Below are 16,127 nucleotides of genomic sequence, written 5' to 3' on the forward strand. Positions count from 1 at the left end.
GTGTTGCTAATCCCAACATTCGGCAAAGGTGACCTGATTATTGTGAATGCTGAAGAAGTCTTGCATTTCCCTAGGAGCAAGTTTTAACACATTCTAGTTCTCCAACTCTGGTCACTGTCTTGAGTTCAGTTCAGTTCAGTTCAGTGGCTCAGTTGTGTCTGACTCTTTGTGACCCCATGGATTGCCACATGCCAGGCCTCCCTGTCTATCGCCAATTCCCAGAGTTTGCTCAAACTCATGTCCATCGAGTTGGTGATGCCATCTAACCATCTCATTCTCTGTCGTCCCTTGCTCCTCTGGCCTTTAATCTTTCCCAGCATCAGGGTCTTTTCCAATGAGTCAGTTCTTCACATCAGTTGGCCAAAGTATTGGTCACTGTCAAGTTCACATAACCCTGTGTCCTGGCTGAATGGAGCACAGAGGTGGGCTATATTTCATCAATACCAAATTTTGGGCCCTGAACCAGGACCAGCTCAGCTGATCGATGTTATTCTGCTGGCCCTCTTTTTATTGGTTAGTCAAGCTAAAGTTTTGTCAGTTTTGCAAATTTTTCTTAAAGGACTGGGAGTCTTATCTTTGAAATATAAACATCAGAGAAAAGAGGTTCCTATTTCTCTGGGTACCTTGATCCAAACAATAATTGCTTGTTGCCACAGAGGCTTCATTTTTCCTTGGGATAAAGGCAATTAACTAGAACAGATGGCTGCCTCAATGACCAGGTCAGTTTAGGATTAAACTATGAAATAAGGCATCCCAATTGTTGCATTATCTCATCTGAGGACAAAGTTATCATGTATCTTGAGACCATATGTGCTGAATATATAAAATATGTATTAGAATATATATCTGAATATATAAAGGGACGAGATTCCATCCTGTCTTTATAATCTCATTAGCAAATTATTTTAGTGGTCACTGCACCTTGGTTTAATGCATACTCAGTAACAAAACCATTTCTTTTCTACATGAGTGGAGAGAAATTTCCTGGGTTAGTCCGAGATTTTCTTTATAACTTTCCCTCAAACATGACCATGGAGAAGGTTGACTATCAGCGTTCTGTGAGAGGTAAGAGAAGATTGCCACTTGGGATGTCACTATGGGCTCAGAATTTCCACCTTCAGTGAAATAATAAAGGACGCAGAACTCTCTCTCCTTCCTGAGTCCTCTCCAGGGTGGGCGTTGTCCAGTTATGCCTGCTGACATGGGCGCAGGGACTCTTCTCTCCTTCCCACGTTCATCTCACTTAGGGAGCAAAGCCAGCTTTGGAACCCAGAAGCACCAGGCAGTTGGGGAGCCCCACTTTCCTATTGAGAGTCAGAATCCATGGATGGTTTTGATTAGAACCTGGCATTGCTTTCTGAGAAAACAGAGGAGTGAAACTTGGATCTGCTTGCACTTTTTAGTGTCTTGAGATTTCTGCCTCCTTGCTTTCAAAAATATCATCCCATCCTCTTTCAAAAATATTGCTGACTCACAGTGAACAAAGATTTTTAGAGCACAGTAGAAGCAATGGAAGCACAGCCCTGGGGTGTCTGCATAGGCTCTGAGCCAACAGGTTTTCTTTTGGTCCCACTGGATAGAAGCTCACAAAATGAGGGCTATTACTTTAAAAATCATTCTATTTCTTGGATCTCTCTTGCAGTGTTTTCACAACCAGCATCCAGCTTCCCAGAAGGCAGGAGTGGGGCCATTGACCAAGAGTCTCTCTTGCACTTAGGTTTTTAAGGTTTATCATAAAGTGTGTCTGCATTTGGCATGAAAGCCAGATGAAATAAAGGTAGGTAACAAATTGCAGTTCTCGAAGTAGCACATATTACCCCGAAAATGACATGAAGGAGGGGTGCACTGCCTGTGTATATGTATTTAGATAATTGAGGGTCAGAAAGGATAGATCCTTCATCTTCTCTCCCTCCCCCAGCTGCCCACAGAGGCAAAGACCTATGGCCATAGTAAGGGCTGGATAGGGAGAACAGATTGGAAATTGTATGTGCATGTGTGTGTGTGTGTGTTTGTGTGAGAGAGAAAGAGTTAAGAGTTGTCCTTGTGCAAATATATTTCTGTGTACAAGCATTGCTTTTTTTTTTTTTTTTTTTTTAATAAGTGTAACACTTCTGAGACCCTGCAGTTGGAAATGTGTGATGGTTCCCTAAAAGGACATTCAGTCAGGGTCCACCTTGTCCTCCTGAGGGTTGGGTTCACTGTCCCACTGATGTCAACGTTGAGACCTCCTGCAGGAAAGCAACTGGTTGCTGTGCTCAGGGGCCATCAGTCCACCCAGCTGAAACTCCTGCACTGAACTGAGACTTTCCACCTTGAAAAGTGAAAGTCTTAGTCGCTCAGTTGTGTCTCTTTGCAACCCCATGGACTGTAACCTGCCAGGCTCTCCTGTCCATGGGATTCTCCAGGCAAGAATACTGGAGTGGGTAACCGTTCCCTTCTCCAGGGGATCTTCCCAACCCAGGGATCAAACCTGCATCTCCTGTATTGGCAGGTTGGTTCTTTACCATCTGAGCCACCAGGGAATCCCCTTTCCACCATAACAAGCACCAGAATATAAGAGTCTTTGAGAAACACTCAGAGTGAAGATGAGATAAAGAAAGCTTTCCTTTAAAGAAAGTTTTATTTGTGGTAAAATAAAACTTTTGTTCATTCAAGTAGGGTTTGATTCTTTCAAACTTGTCACCACCCAGAGCCTTCCCATGACTTCCACAAGGCTGTCCATCCACCCAGAGTTCCTTGTGTTGTTGAGGAAAACCAGCTCTGCGTCTTTTGCAGGTTCTTCAACTTGGCCACTTATTTTATTGAAGTTTGGAAACTGGGAGGACACTAGAGTTGGCTGTTGAGGTGGAGGACACAGTCTTGAAAAACCTGATAATGGCAATCATATTCCTTTTCCTTTTAACATTCTATTGGTTAGAAGCAAGCCATAAGTACTACCCATCCTCAAGGAGAGGGTAATTCACAAAGTCATGACTACCAGTCAGTGAAAGTGAGTATCACTGGGGGTGTCTCCCTGTGTGCCCAGTACCCCTCCTGTGGACCAGGAGTTGCTTGAGAGCATCCATCTCAGTGGTGGCCTTTGAGAAACCTTAGAGGAGAGACATATCTGAAGAAAAGATACATTTCTTCTCAATTACAAAGGGAAACTGGCTGCTGAAAACCATTAGCCATAAGGCATGATGTGTTAATCTCCATATGTGTTTCAGGATACTGTTTAAATGCAAGTTTTGTGAGACCTTTTAAAAGAGGCAGGGAGCATGAGAGCCTGGTGTGACTTTACCAGGGAAGAGGCTAATTTGTTCTCTTTTACTGACAATGTCCCTCAGCTACTGAATAAGGAAGGCAGGAAGAAACTGTACCTCTGCTTTCAACAAAGCATTTAGGTCAAAATTTAGATAAACTTTGCAAGGGGTCTTCAACAAATGTGATGTATTCAAGGCTATCAACATTGATGGGGAGAATTTTCTCATGACCTGACACAGAACTTACTCCTAATTTTTAACAGTGGAAATGTAAAGGGCATACTCATCAAATTTAGAGCTGGTAGAGGGTTGGAATAAATACTAACTACATGGGATAACAGAATCAAGGCAGAATTCTGACCTTAACCACCCAGAGGGATGGGTTGATAGTAATAAGATAAATGCAGTGTTATGTTCTGTGGTTTACTCTAAGATGTCAAACTGTACAAATACTGGATGGGGAAGCATGACATGATTGCAACATGAAGTAACAGTCCTTAGAGGTTTTATCTAGCACAAGCTCCTTGTAAGTGTAGTTTCACTAACAGGGATTTTTGACCTGCATTAATAGGGGCTATAATAATGTGAGGGCACACAGGAGAAAGTGATTAACCTCACCTGGCAAGGTCATAGGCATTGTAAAGAATATGGGCTGGAGCTCATGCTTTTAGGATAAGTATTCACAGTGCTGATGGAAACAAGGTGGGAATAGAGCAGGTTCTTCTAGGAGGAAGTGATGGCTGCTACAGAGGCATCTCAGAGATCGATGAAAAGACTTTTCTAGGGAAAGGTGAACACAACTAGAAGGCGAACAGTGTTGGGGTAGGAGAAGCAGGGGCTGTGACAGATCAGGGAGAGCTCTTTCCTGAGGTCAGCAGAGCACTGGAGGGGCCTGACAGGGAGGTCGCTCTCCCCACTAACTTGCTTAAGTTCAAGGCTGTGCCAAATTCTAGAGGGACGTGTGGAAGGGAAAACCTGTGTAAAGTTTGGTCAAGTGCAGGTAGACTGTCCAGATGGTCCAAGTATCTCTTTATCTGGAAAAAAAGGATCTTTCTGTCTAAAGCAATTCCCTTAGAAACATTTGGGATTGATGCATGGCAAGCCCTTCTTTGCTTATGTGGCCAGAGAAGGAGAAGGTATGGGAAGGAGAAGTGAGAACTCAGCTGAGGGTCCCAGGCTGGTTCAGCTGGAAGCTGAGGACAGACACGGCTTCCCTGTCCCCTCCTCTTGTTGCCATCCAGCCGGAAAGTCCTCCAGTCCCCAGGGGGAGGCTGGCTCCTTGGGGGAGAGGTTAATATGATTCTTCCTTCCTTCCAGGTGTTCGACTTTAAACTGCCTGCAGAAAACATATTCAGAGAAAAGGGAACAAGAATTAGTAATGAAATGATTTAGTTTGCAATCTAAATGCAAACTAAATCTTCATTTTAGAATGCAGATTACTGAATAACCAGTGTTTTGCTAAACCATAAATTGAGAAAATAAAAATCCCACTTATGTTGTATGATAATTCAAGTGTATGTGGTATCTCTTCAGTAGATTAGAAGTTCCTTACTGGAGACACCCTGTATTTTAGGGGTGCTGAATATTTTTTTTTTAATGGATGCATGAAAAAGAGCAGCAAATTTCATAACTGTGAACCTTCTCTTCATCTAGGGTCAAAACTTCTACTTGGGGCTGAAACGATCTCCACAGTTAGCCCTAGGTCTTGTGCCTTCTTATAAACTGTAACCTGAGTCAAACTACCTGTAACTGTGAAGTGAATATTACACAGAATGTTGGGACTGGACATACAGATGCGGTGTGCACATGGAGCAGACAGCTGCCTGTGTGCTTGGTGGGGGAGATGGCAGGACATGGTTGTAAATATAGTTTTTAGCCCATCCATACTGCATCCAGATAAAACTTCTCTTTGACAACATGACAGAGTTAATAAACGAACCCACCTCTTTCTCTTCCAGTGGCGTCGGTCACCCTGAGTATCCATTCTCTGAAGAATATTGACTCTCAGCTCTCACTGTGGTTCTTCAAAAATTTCTGGCTTCTAGGGCTGTGAAGAGGGTTTTTGTACATAGAAAGTGAAGTCGCTCAGTCGTGTCGGACTCTTTGCGATCCCACGGACTGCAGCCTGCCAGATTCCCCCGTCCATGGGATTTTCCAGGCAAGAGTACTGGAGTGGGTTGCCAGGAGGTGCTTGAATGAAGTGTCTGAAATTTTGGAAGCTTGCCTTTCCTATTTTTTTATTTTTTGCTTTTATTTTTTTTAAATTAGTTTATTTATCTATTTTTTAACTTTACAATATTGTATTTGTTTTGCCATACGTTGACATGAATCCACCATGGGTGTACATGTTTTCCCCTTCCAGAACCCCCTTCCCAACTGCCTCCCCATCCCATCCCTCCGGGTCATCCTGGTGCACCAGCCCCGAGTGCCCTGTATCGTGCATCGAACCTGGACTGGCGATTGGTTTCCCATATGATAATTTACATGCTTCAATGCCATTCCCCATATCGTCCCACCCTCGCCCTCTCCCATAGAGTCCATGATACTGTTCTATTTATCTGTGTCTCTTTTGATGTCTCGCATACAGGGTTATCTTTACCAGTTGAATAAATACCATATATATGTGTTAGTATACTGTATTGGTGTTTTTCTTTCTGGCTTACTTCACTCTGTATAAGAGGCTTCAGTTTCATCCACCTCATTAGAACTGACTCGAATGTATTCTTTTTAATGGCTGAGTAATATTCCATTGTGTATATGTACCACAACTTCCTTAGCCATTCATCTGCTGATGGGCATCTAGGCTACTTCCATGTCTTGGCTATTATAAACAGTGCTGCGATGAACATTGGGGTACACGTGTATCTTTCAATTCTGGTTTCCTCAGTGTGTATGCCCAGCAGTGGGATTGCTGGATCATATGGCAGTTCTATTTCCAGTTTTTTGAGGAATCTCCACACTGTTCTCCATAGAGGCTGTACTAGTTTGCATTCCCACCAACAGTGTAAGACGGTTCCCTTTTCTCCACACCCTCTCCAGCATTCATTGCTTGTAGTCTTTTGGATAGCAGCCATTCTGACGGGCGTGAAATGGTACCTCATTGTGGTTTTGATTTGCATTTCTCTGATAATGAGTGATGTTGAGCATATTTTCATGTGTTTGTTAGCCATCAGTATATCTTCTTTGGAGAAGTGTCTGTTTAGTTCTTTGGCCCACTTTTTGATGGGGTCGTTTATTTTTCTGGAATTGAGCTGCAGGAGTTGCTTGTATATTTTTGAGATTAATTGTTTGTCCCTTGCTTCATTTGCTATTATTTTCTCCCATTCTGAAGGCTGTCTTTTCACCTTGCTTATAGTTTTCTTTATTGTGCAAAAGCTTTTAATTTTAATCAGGTCCCATTTGTTTATTTTTCCTTTTATTTCCAATATTCTAGGAGGTGGGTCATAGAGAATCCTGCTGTGGTTTATGGCAGTGAGTGATTTGCCTATGTTTTCCTCTAGGAGTTTTATAGTTTCTGGTCTTTAATCCATTTAGATCTTTAATGCATTTTGAGTTTATTTTTGTGTATGGTGTTAGAAAGTGTTCTAGTTTTATTCTTTTACAAGTGGTTGACCAGTTTTCCCAGCACCACTTGTTAAAGAGATTTTCTTTTCTCCATTGTATATTCTTGCCTCCTTTGTCAAAGATAAGGTGTCCTTAGGTGCGTGGATTTACCTCTGGGCCTTCTATTTTGTTTCATTGATCTATATTTCTGTCCTTGTGCCACTACCATACTGTCTTGATGACTGTGGCTTTGTAGTATACCCCGAAGTCAGGCAGGTTGATTCCTCCAGTTCCACTCTTCTTTCTCAAGATTTCTTTGGCTATTCGAGGTTTTTTGTATTTCCATACAAATTGTGAAATTATTTGTTCAAGTTCTCTGAAGAACACCATTGGAAGCTTGATAGGGATTGCATCGAATCTACAGATTGCTTTGGGTAGTATACTCATTTTCACTATATTGATTCTTCTGATCCATGAACACGGTATATTTCTCCATCTATTTGTGTCCTTTTTGATTTCTTTCTCCAGTGTTTTATACTTTTCTATATATAGGTCTTTTGTTTCTTTAGGTAGATATATTCCTAAGTATTGCATTCTTTTCGTTGCGATGGTGAATGGAACTGTTTCCTTAATTTCTCTTTCTCTTTTCTCGTTGCTAGTGTATAGGAATGCAAAGGATTTCTGTGTGTTAATTTTATATCCTGCAACTTTCCTATACTCATTGATTAGCTCTGGTAATTTTCTGGTGGAGTCTTTAGGGTTTTCTGTGGAGAGGATCATGTCATCTGCAAACAGTGAGAGTTTTACTTCTTCTTTTCCAATCTGGATTCCTTTTATTTCGTTTTCTGCTCTGATTGCTGTGGCCAAAACTTCCAAAACTGTGTTGAATAGTAATGGTGAGAGTGGGCACCCTTGTCTTGTTCCTGACTTTAGGGGAAATGCTTTCAGTTTTTCACCATTGAGGATAATGTTTGCCATGGGTTTGTCATATATAGCTTTAGTTATGTTGAGGTATGTTCCTTCTATCCCTACCTTTTGGAGGGTTTTTTTTTTTTTATCATAAAAGGATGTTGAATTTTGTCGAAGGCTTTCTCTGCGTCTATTGAAATAATCATATGGCTTTTATTTTTCAATTTGTTTATGTGGTGTATTACTTTGATTGATTTGCGGATATTGAAGAATCCTTGCATCTCTGGGATAAAGCCCACTTGGTCATGATGTATGATCTTTTTAATATGTTGTTGGATTCTGTTTGCTAGGATTTTGTTAAGGATTTCTGCATCTATGTTCATCAGTGATATTGGCCTGTAGTTTTCTTTTTTTGTAGCATCTTTGTCAGGTTTTGGTATTAGGGTGATGGTGGCCTCAAAGAATGAGTTTGGAAGTTTACTTTCCTCTGCAATTTTCAGGAAGAGTTTGAGTAGGATAGGTGTTAGCTCTTCTCTAAATTTTTGGCAGAATTCAGCTGTGAAGCCATCTGGTCCTGGGCTTTTGTTTGCTGGAAGATTTCTGATTACAGTTTCAATTTCCGTGCTTGTGATGGGTCTGTTGAGATTTTCTATTTCTTCCTGGTACAGTTTTGGGAAGTCATATTTTTCTAAGAATTTATCCATTTCTTCCAAGTTGTCCAATTTACTTGCATATAGTTGCTGATAACAGTCTCTTATGATCCTTTGTATTTCTGTGTTGTCTGTTGTCATCTCTCTGTTTTCATTTCTAATTTTGTTGATTTGATTCTTCTCCATTTGTTTCTTGATGAGTCTGGCTAAGGGCTTGTTAATTTTATTTATCTTCTCAAAGAACCAGCTTTTGGCTTTGTTGATTTTTGCTATGGTCTCTTTTGTTTCTTTTGCATTTATTTCTGCCCTAATTTTTAAGGTTTCTTTCCTTCTACTAACCCTGGGGTTCTTCATTTCTTCCTTTTCTAGTTTCTTTAGGTGTAGAGTTAGGTTATTTATTTGACTTTTTTCTTGTTTCTTGAGGTGAGCCTGTATTGCTATGAATCTTCCCCTTATCACTGCTTTTACAATGTCCCATAGGTTTTGGGTGGTTGTGTTTTCATTTTCTTTCATTTCTATGCATATTTTGATTTCTTTTTTGATTTCTTCTGTGATTTGTTGGTCATTCAGCAGTGTGTTGTTCAGCCTTCATATGTTGGAGCTTTTAATTGTTTTTCTCCTGTAATTGACATCTAATCTTACTGCATTGTGGTCAGAAAAGATGCTTGGAGTGATTTCAATTTTTTTGAATTTACCAAGACTAGATTTATGGCCCAGGATGTGAACTCTTCTGGAGAACGTTCCATGTGCGCTTGAGAAAACGGTGAAATTCATTGTTTTGGGGTGAAATGACCTATAGATATCAATTAGGTCTAACTGGTCTATTGTATCATTTAAAGTTTGTGTTTCCTTGTTAATTTTCTGTTTAGTTGATCTGTCCATAGGTGTGAGTGGGGTATTAAAGTCTCCCCCTTTTATTGTGTTATTGTTAATTTCCCCTTCATACATGTTAGCATTTGCCTTACATATTGTGGTGCTCCTATTTTGGGTGGATGTATATTTATAATTATTATATCTTCCTCTTGGATTGGTCCTTTGATCATTATGTAGTGTCCATCTTTCTCTCTTTTCAGAGACTTTGTTTTAAATTCTATTTTATCTGATATGAGTATTGCTACTCCTGCTTTCTTTTGGTCTCTATTTGCATGAAATATCTTTTCCCAGCCCTTAACTTTCAGTCTATATGTGTCCCTTGTTTCGAGGTGGGTCTCTTATAGACAACATGTATAGGGGCCTTGTTTTTGTATCCATTCAGCCAGGCTTTGTCTTTTGGTTGGGGCATTCAACCCATTTACACTTAAGGTAATTATTGATAAGGATGATCCCATTGTCATTTACTTTATTGTTTTGGGTTCAAGATTATACACCCTTTCTGTGTTTCCTGTCTAGAGAAGATCCTTTAGCATTTGTTGGAGAGCTGGTTTGGTGGTACTGAATTCTCTGAGCTTTTGCTTGTCTGTAAAGCTTTTGATATCTGCTTCGTATTTGAATGAAATTCTTGCAGGATACAGTAATCTGGGCTGTAGATTATTTTCTTTCATCACTTTAAGGATGTCTTGACATTCCCTTCTGGCCTGAAGAGTTTCTATTGTAAGATCAGCTGTCATCCTTATGGGAATCCCCTTGTGTGTTATTTGTTGTTTTTCCCTTGATGCTTTTAATATTTGTTCTTTGTGTTTGATCTTTGTTAATTTGATTACTATGTGTCTTGGGGTGTTTCGCCTTGGGTGTATCCTGTTTGGGACTCTCTGGATTTCTTGGACTTGGGTGATTATTTCCTTCCCCATTAGGGAAATTTTCAACTATTATCTCTTCGAGTATTTTCTCATGGTCTTTCTTTTTGTCTTCTTCTTCTGGGACTCCTATGATTCGTATGTAGGTGCATTTAACATTGACCCAGAGGTCTCTGAGGTTGTTCTCATTTCTTTTAATTCTTTTTTCTTTTTTCCTCTCCATTTCATTTATTTCTATCATTCTATCTTCTACCTCACTTACCCTATCTTCTGCCTCCGTTATTCTACTGTTGGTTCCCTCTAGAGTGTTTTTGATCTCATTTATTGCATTATTCATTATATATTGACTCTTTTTTACTTCCTCTAAGTCCTTGTTAAACCTTTCTTGCATCTTCTCGATCCTTGTCTCCAGGTTATTTATCTGTAACTCCTATTTGTTTTCCAGATTTTGGATCATTTTCACTATCATTATTTGGAATTCTTTATCAGGTAGATTCCCTATCTCTTCCTCTTTTGTTTCATTTGGAGGGCATTTATCCTGTTCCTTTACCTGCTGGGTATTCCTCTGCCTTTTCATCTTGTTTATATTGCTGTGTTTGGGGTGGCCTTTCTGTTCTCTGGCAGTTTGTGGTTCCTCTTTATTGTGGAGGTTCCTCACTGTGGGTGGGGTTAGACGGGTGGCTTGTCAAGGTTTCCTGGTTGGGGAAGCTTGTGTCGATGTTATGGTCGGTGGAGCTGGATTTCTTTTCTCTGGAGTGTGATGAAGTGTCCAGTAATGAGTTTTGAGATGTCAGTGGGTTTGGTGAGACTTTGGGCAGCCTGTATATTGAAGCTCAGGGCTATGTTCCTGTGTTGCTGGAGAATTTGCATGGTGTATCTTACTCTGGAACTTGCTGTCCCTTGGGTGGTGCTTGGTTTCAGTGTATGTATGGAGGTGTTTGATGAGCTCCTATCGTTTAATGCTTCCTGTATTCAGGAGTTCTCTGGTGTTCTCAAGATTTGGACTTAAGTCTCCTGTCTCTGGTTTTCAGTCTTATTCTTACAGTAGCCTCAATACTTCTCCATCTATACAGCACCAATGATAAAACATCTAGGTTAATGATGAAAAATTTCTCCAAAGTGAGGGACACCTGGAGAGGTTCACAGAGTTACATGGAGAAGAGAAGAGGGAGGAGGGAGATAGAGGTGGCCAGGAAGAGAAGAGGGGAATCAAAAGAGGAGAGAGCAAGCTAGCCAGTAATCACTTCCCTATGTGCTCTCCACTGTCTGGATCTCTCAGAGATGTTCACGGAGTTACACAGGGAAGAGAAGAGGGAGAAAGGAGACAGAGATGGCCAGGAGGAGAAAAGGGGGAATCAAAAGGGGAGAGACAGATCCAGCCAGTAATCAGTTCTCTAAGTGTTCTCCAGAGCCCGGAACACACAAAGAGATTCACAGAGTTGGGGTGAGAAGAAAAGAGGTAGTGGGGAGATGGAGGCGACCTGGTGGAGATAAAGGAGAGTTAACATGGGGAGAGAGCAATCAAGGCAGTGATCTCATTCCCAAGTAAAAACGGGTGCTGACGATTGGGTTCTTGAAGATACAAAGTTGATAACAAATACTAAAAAGCAAAGATTAAAAATCTAGTGTAGAGGTTAGGTTCTCAAAAATACCATATTATAAAAAGATTTTTTTAAAAAGGAGGAAAAAAAGAAGAAACGAAAAAAAAAACCCACCAGAGTCACAAAAATTATAAAATATACATATATATGAAGTTTGCTTTTAAAATAAGGTCGTAAAAAAATACAAATAAAAATAGGTTCTTTTTTTTTTTTGCAAGTTGTAGTAAAAATTAAAATTGAAGGAGTAATATCGGACTTAAAATAAAAATAAAATAATAAAACTAAATAAAATTTAAAAAAATTTAAAAAAGAATAATAAAAACGTTTTAAAGATTTAAAACAATGATAATAGTAAAAATATATCTAGGATTTTCTCTGGTTCTCTTATGGACACTGTGGGGTCACTTCATTTTCAGATAATTCCTTGGTCCAGCTTGTAGTTCTCAAGGTCTCTAGGCTCCTTCCTATGTAGTCGGTGCTAACTACAGGGTTTTAATCTGTTGCATCTGTTACTTCTAAAGTGGATTCCTCTGTTTCTTTTAGCTTCTTCTATTTGCTGGTCTCTTCAGTGTCTAATTTCCGCCCTGACACAACAGTGGCGATGGTGGTCACTATTTTTTTTAGTCTCACTTTTTCCATCGTGCTGTGGGGAAGGAGGAACAGTGCAAACAAATCTCACTGTCATGTGCTCACAATGTTTCAGCCACACTGGGTTTGCCCCACTCATGGCATGTGTGCTTTCCCAGTCTACACTGCTCAGACTCTAGGCTGCACTGCCAGGAACTGTATGAAGCAGCCCCTGGGGTTGCCTGTACTTCCCAGGTCTAAGCCGCTTAGGTTCTGGTTCCCGAGTACTTCACAAATGTGCAGATTTGGCTGAGCCTGGGTTTTGTGCCCTTCCCAGGTCCGAGCAGCTCTGGTAACCAGGTGTTTGGCTAGCGCGGTCAGGGGCTGAGCCTTTTTCCCTTCTCCCGTCCCAGCTGCTTGGTTTTCTGGGTGTACAATGGGCGCAGCTTCCCAGGTGTGCTGTGCTCTCCCCTGGGGAACTGATCTCTGGCTGCGACCCTCTCGGCGGGTGTCGACCCTCCAGAGTCCCAAGAAGTCCTGGTTAGCAGCGAAGTCTGTTTGCAGTTCGGTATAGAATGCCTCTCTGGGGCCGCGATTCCACCCTTCCAGCTCTGGCTGCCCTCGCCTGCCTGTCTCCTGCTGGGGATGGGCCGGTCCACAGCAGGCTTGCTCTGCTCAGTCCTTTGTTTTACGAGCGGGCCTGGCCGTGTCTTAGGTCCAGGCTTTTCGCAGGAAAGCTATCCCAGGGTCTAGGTTGCTGTCTCAATCTAGTTCCCTCAGATTGCCTTCGTGGCATTCAGGCCCAGTCTTTACCCAAAGCAATGCAGGCCGTTCCTCCCTGTCCAGTCCCCGCCTGCTAGTTGGGGATGCGTGTGTCTGCGCTGCGGGCCCACTGGGAGTTGCTGTTAGGTACATAAACCACTGGTTTTAATTATTTATTTATTTTTCCTCCCGGTTATTTGCCCTCTGCGATTCCAAGGCTCGCCACAAACCCGCTGGAGAGAGTGTTTCCTGGAGTTTGGAAACTTCTCTCTTTTTTAAGACTCCCTTCCCAGGACAGATCTCCGTCCCTACCTCTTTTGTCTCTCTTTTTATCTTTTATATTTTGTCCTACCGCCTTTCAAAGACTATGGGCTGCCTTTCTGTGTGTCTAATGTCCTCTTCCCGCATTCACAAGTTGTTTTGTGGAATTTGCTCGGTGTCTAAATGTTCGTTTGGTGAATTTGTGGGAGAGAAAATCGTCTCCCCATCCTATTCCTCTTCCATCTTAGGACCGCCCCCCTTTCCTATTTTTTTAAAAAACATTTTATGAAATAAAAGACTTCAAAGTAAGGATACTAATTTTTTCTGATGATTAAAATAATACAGGTAAATTACAGAAAATTTGGCAAGTAGAAGGGAAAAGATAGAAAATGAAGATAAACTATGATTAATCCATGTAATAATACTTCACTTTAGTGCAAACTATGGGAGATGGTGAAGGACAGGGAAACCTGTCGTGCTGCAGTCCATGGGGTTGCAAAGATTCGGACATGACTGAATGACTGAACAACAACAAAACTTTGGTGCAGTTTCCTTATGGTTTTCTTAGATAAATGTGTATGTGTGTGTTTATTTACAAATAGAGATAATCTTCAATCCACAGGTTGTATGTATACATATTCTTTTACTTAGCATAAGTATCTTGATAAGCTAAAAATAGAATTTAAAAAATACAGTGTTATATTTTGCTTCCTGTAAAGCAGCACATCTTACTCATTTGTGTTGTTTCTTATTTGTCTGCCCATGTTCAGCATTTTGATGAGTCCTTACATATTTTACTGTTCATTCATTGAAACTTGATTGAACATTCTTTAGTAAGACATTGTTTTTACCAATAAATATCAATAAGTAAAATGAGAAATGTCTTGAATCATTAGTCTAGTGGAGAATGAAACTGTGAATGACATCAGGAGAATTTAGCTGTTAGCAATGGCTAAGGGCTTGTTGAGATAATTGTGCACAATCTCTCCCGTTTCTGTAGAGCCATCAGTTACTCTTCATCCCACACTTTTCATTTGTACAAGAAACAGCCTTGAAACATAGAGACAGTGGCTTCCTGCATTCTCTGGAATAGAAAATGCTAAGTCCAGGAAAAAAGAGTATTCATATAACACTGAAGTGACAGTAAGTCGGCTGATGAGGGTGCAGTTCAGTGAGGTGGGGAGATAGGAGTTGAAGATAAGGCCAGAGAACCAGTGGGGCTAGGGGGTCTGTGTCATGTAGGCTTTTCAAAGGACTTTACTGTGAGAGATATGGAGAACAATATTTTGGGTTTTGAGCATAGTAGTTACATGAGCTGACTGACATGTTTTTTTTAAAGAATCACTCTGGTTGTTGAGAAGCAAAAGAGGAATAAGAGCCCTCTTTTAGGACTCTACAGGAATCTGGGTGAGATGACGTTGCTTGGACCACAGAAGGAGTAGTAAATGTGGTCAGAGGTATTAGAATAGGGATATATTTTAGGGGCGGCATTAACTAGACTGTCTGACATGTTAGACATACAGTGAGAGGTAAAGGGGAATCAAAGTTGACTCCAGGTGTTTGTAGTTAAGGAACAGGGAAAGGAGATGCTATTTTCTCAGATGGAGACAATGTGGGGGAGCACACTTTTGTGAGAAGATTATGAGTTCAATTATAGATATGTATCTTTGAGACGCCTTTGGGTACCCAAGTGAAGATGCATGCATACAGTTGGACATAGAAGTCTATTAGAGGAAAAGTTTAGACAATATTTATATTTGTGACTTATCAAAATTAGTTGCCACCTAATGTCATGAAAGTAGACTCATTAAACAATGAGTGGTGTAGACAGGGAAGTCAAGCTTCATGAAGATCCAGCATTAAGAAGGCATTTTTTTTTTAAGTGGAGAAATCAGCAAATGAGGCACAGAAGAAGAGGTGAATGAGGTAGGAGGGGTTGTTTTTAGAAGGCACGTGAAGTAGATGTTTGAAGGAGAAAAGAGTTCAATGCTTCCAAGGGGACAGGTAAGAGAAGACTGAAACTGACCACTGGATTGGGCAGTTAACCTTGGCAAGGTCAAGTGCAACTTTGATAGAATGGTAAAGGCAAACCCTGAGTAGAATGGTTTCAAGAAATGGTGTCAAGTTTTCAAAGGCTTTTCTGTAATGAGGACCAAGGAATTTGGCAGTCACTGAAGATGAAAATGGAATCAAGAGACGAGGTTCCTTGTTGGGGGAGTTGACCACCCGCCTCTGAGATCAGAGGAACAGTCCCCAGAGAGAGGAAAACCTATGATGAAGCAGATGGAGGTGGGCTGACTTGAGCCACATCTGTATTAGTTACTGTTGCTGCTCCAACAAATGACCAAAACCTTTGGGACTTGAAACACCACCAATGTGTTAGTTTACATTTATGGAGGTCAGAAATTCAAAAGCTGGTTCAATGGGCTAAACTCAAAGTGCCAGCAGGCCTGCATTCTTTCTGGAGGTTTCAGAGGAAAATCCATTTTGTTGCCTCTTCCAGCTCCTAGAGAACACTTTATTCTCTATCTTTGAGACTCTCCTGCCATCTCAGAGACAGAGCATTGCATCTTTGATTCTCTTATCTAATCCTCCTATCTTCCACCTCCTCTTCAACTACAACCCTCCCAGGCCACATGTGTAAGGGCTTTGTGATTACATCAGAGTGATCCAGGTACTCCAGGAACATCTGCCATCTCATGATTTTAATCACTTTTGTTAAGTAGTTCCCTGACGAGGTTCAGAACCACGCCCCCTGCAGTGAAAGCACAGAGTCCTCAATACTGGACCACCAAGGAAGTTTCAGGTTCAGAAAGCTTTTAGCCATAATTTCATCACATCCATTTCTGTCCCTTTTCC

The 16,127-nt window shown here is 41.0% G+C and overlaps 1 protein-coding gene across 2 annotated transcripts in view; it reads left to right on the forward strand.

Moving 5' to 3' along the window:
- The window catches only part of LOC145533342 (aldo-keto reductase family 1 member C3-like), a 75,862-nt gene that overhangs the window by 27,849 nt on the left and 31,886 nt on the right, over positions 1–16,127 (forward strand). Inside the window, exon 4 of one of the 2 annotated variants that reach the window (XM_081560551.1) lies at positions 1,718–1,777. The gene's annotated coding sequence lies outside the window, so the exon portion shown is untranslated. Of the gene's footprint in view, positions 1–1,642; positions 1,778–16,127 lie in introns of those variants that run through there. The other variant, XM_081560552.1, reaches the window with a different exon arrangement.

The sequence above is a fragment of the Giraffa tippelskirchi genome, chromosome 13, assembly GCF_054371585.1.
Source record: "Giraffa tippelskirchi isolate mGirTip1 chromosome 13, T2T-mGirTip1v1.2.pri, whole genome shotgun sequence".
Classification (NCBI taxonomy): Eukaryota; Metazoa; Chordata; class Mammalia; order Artiodactyla; family Giraffidae; genus Giraffa; species Giraffa tippelskirchi.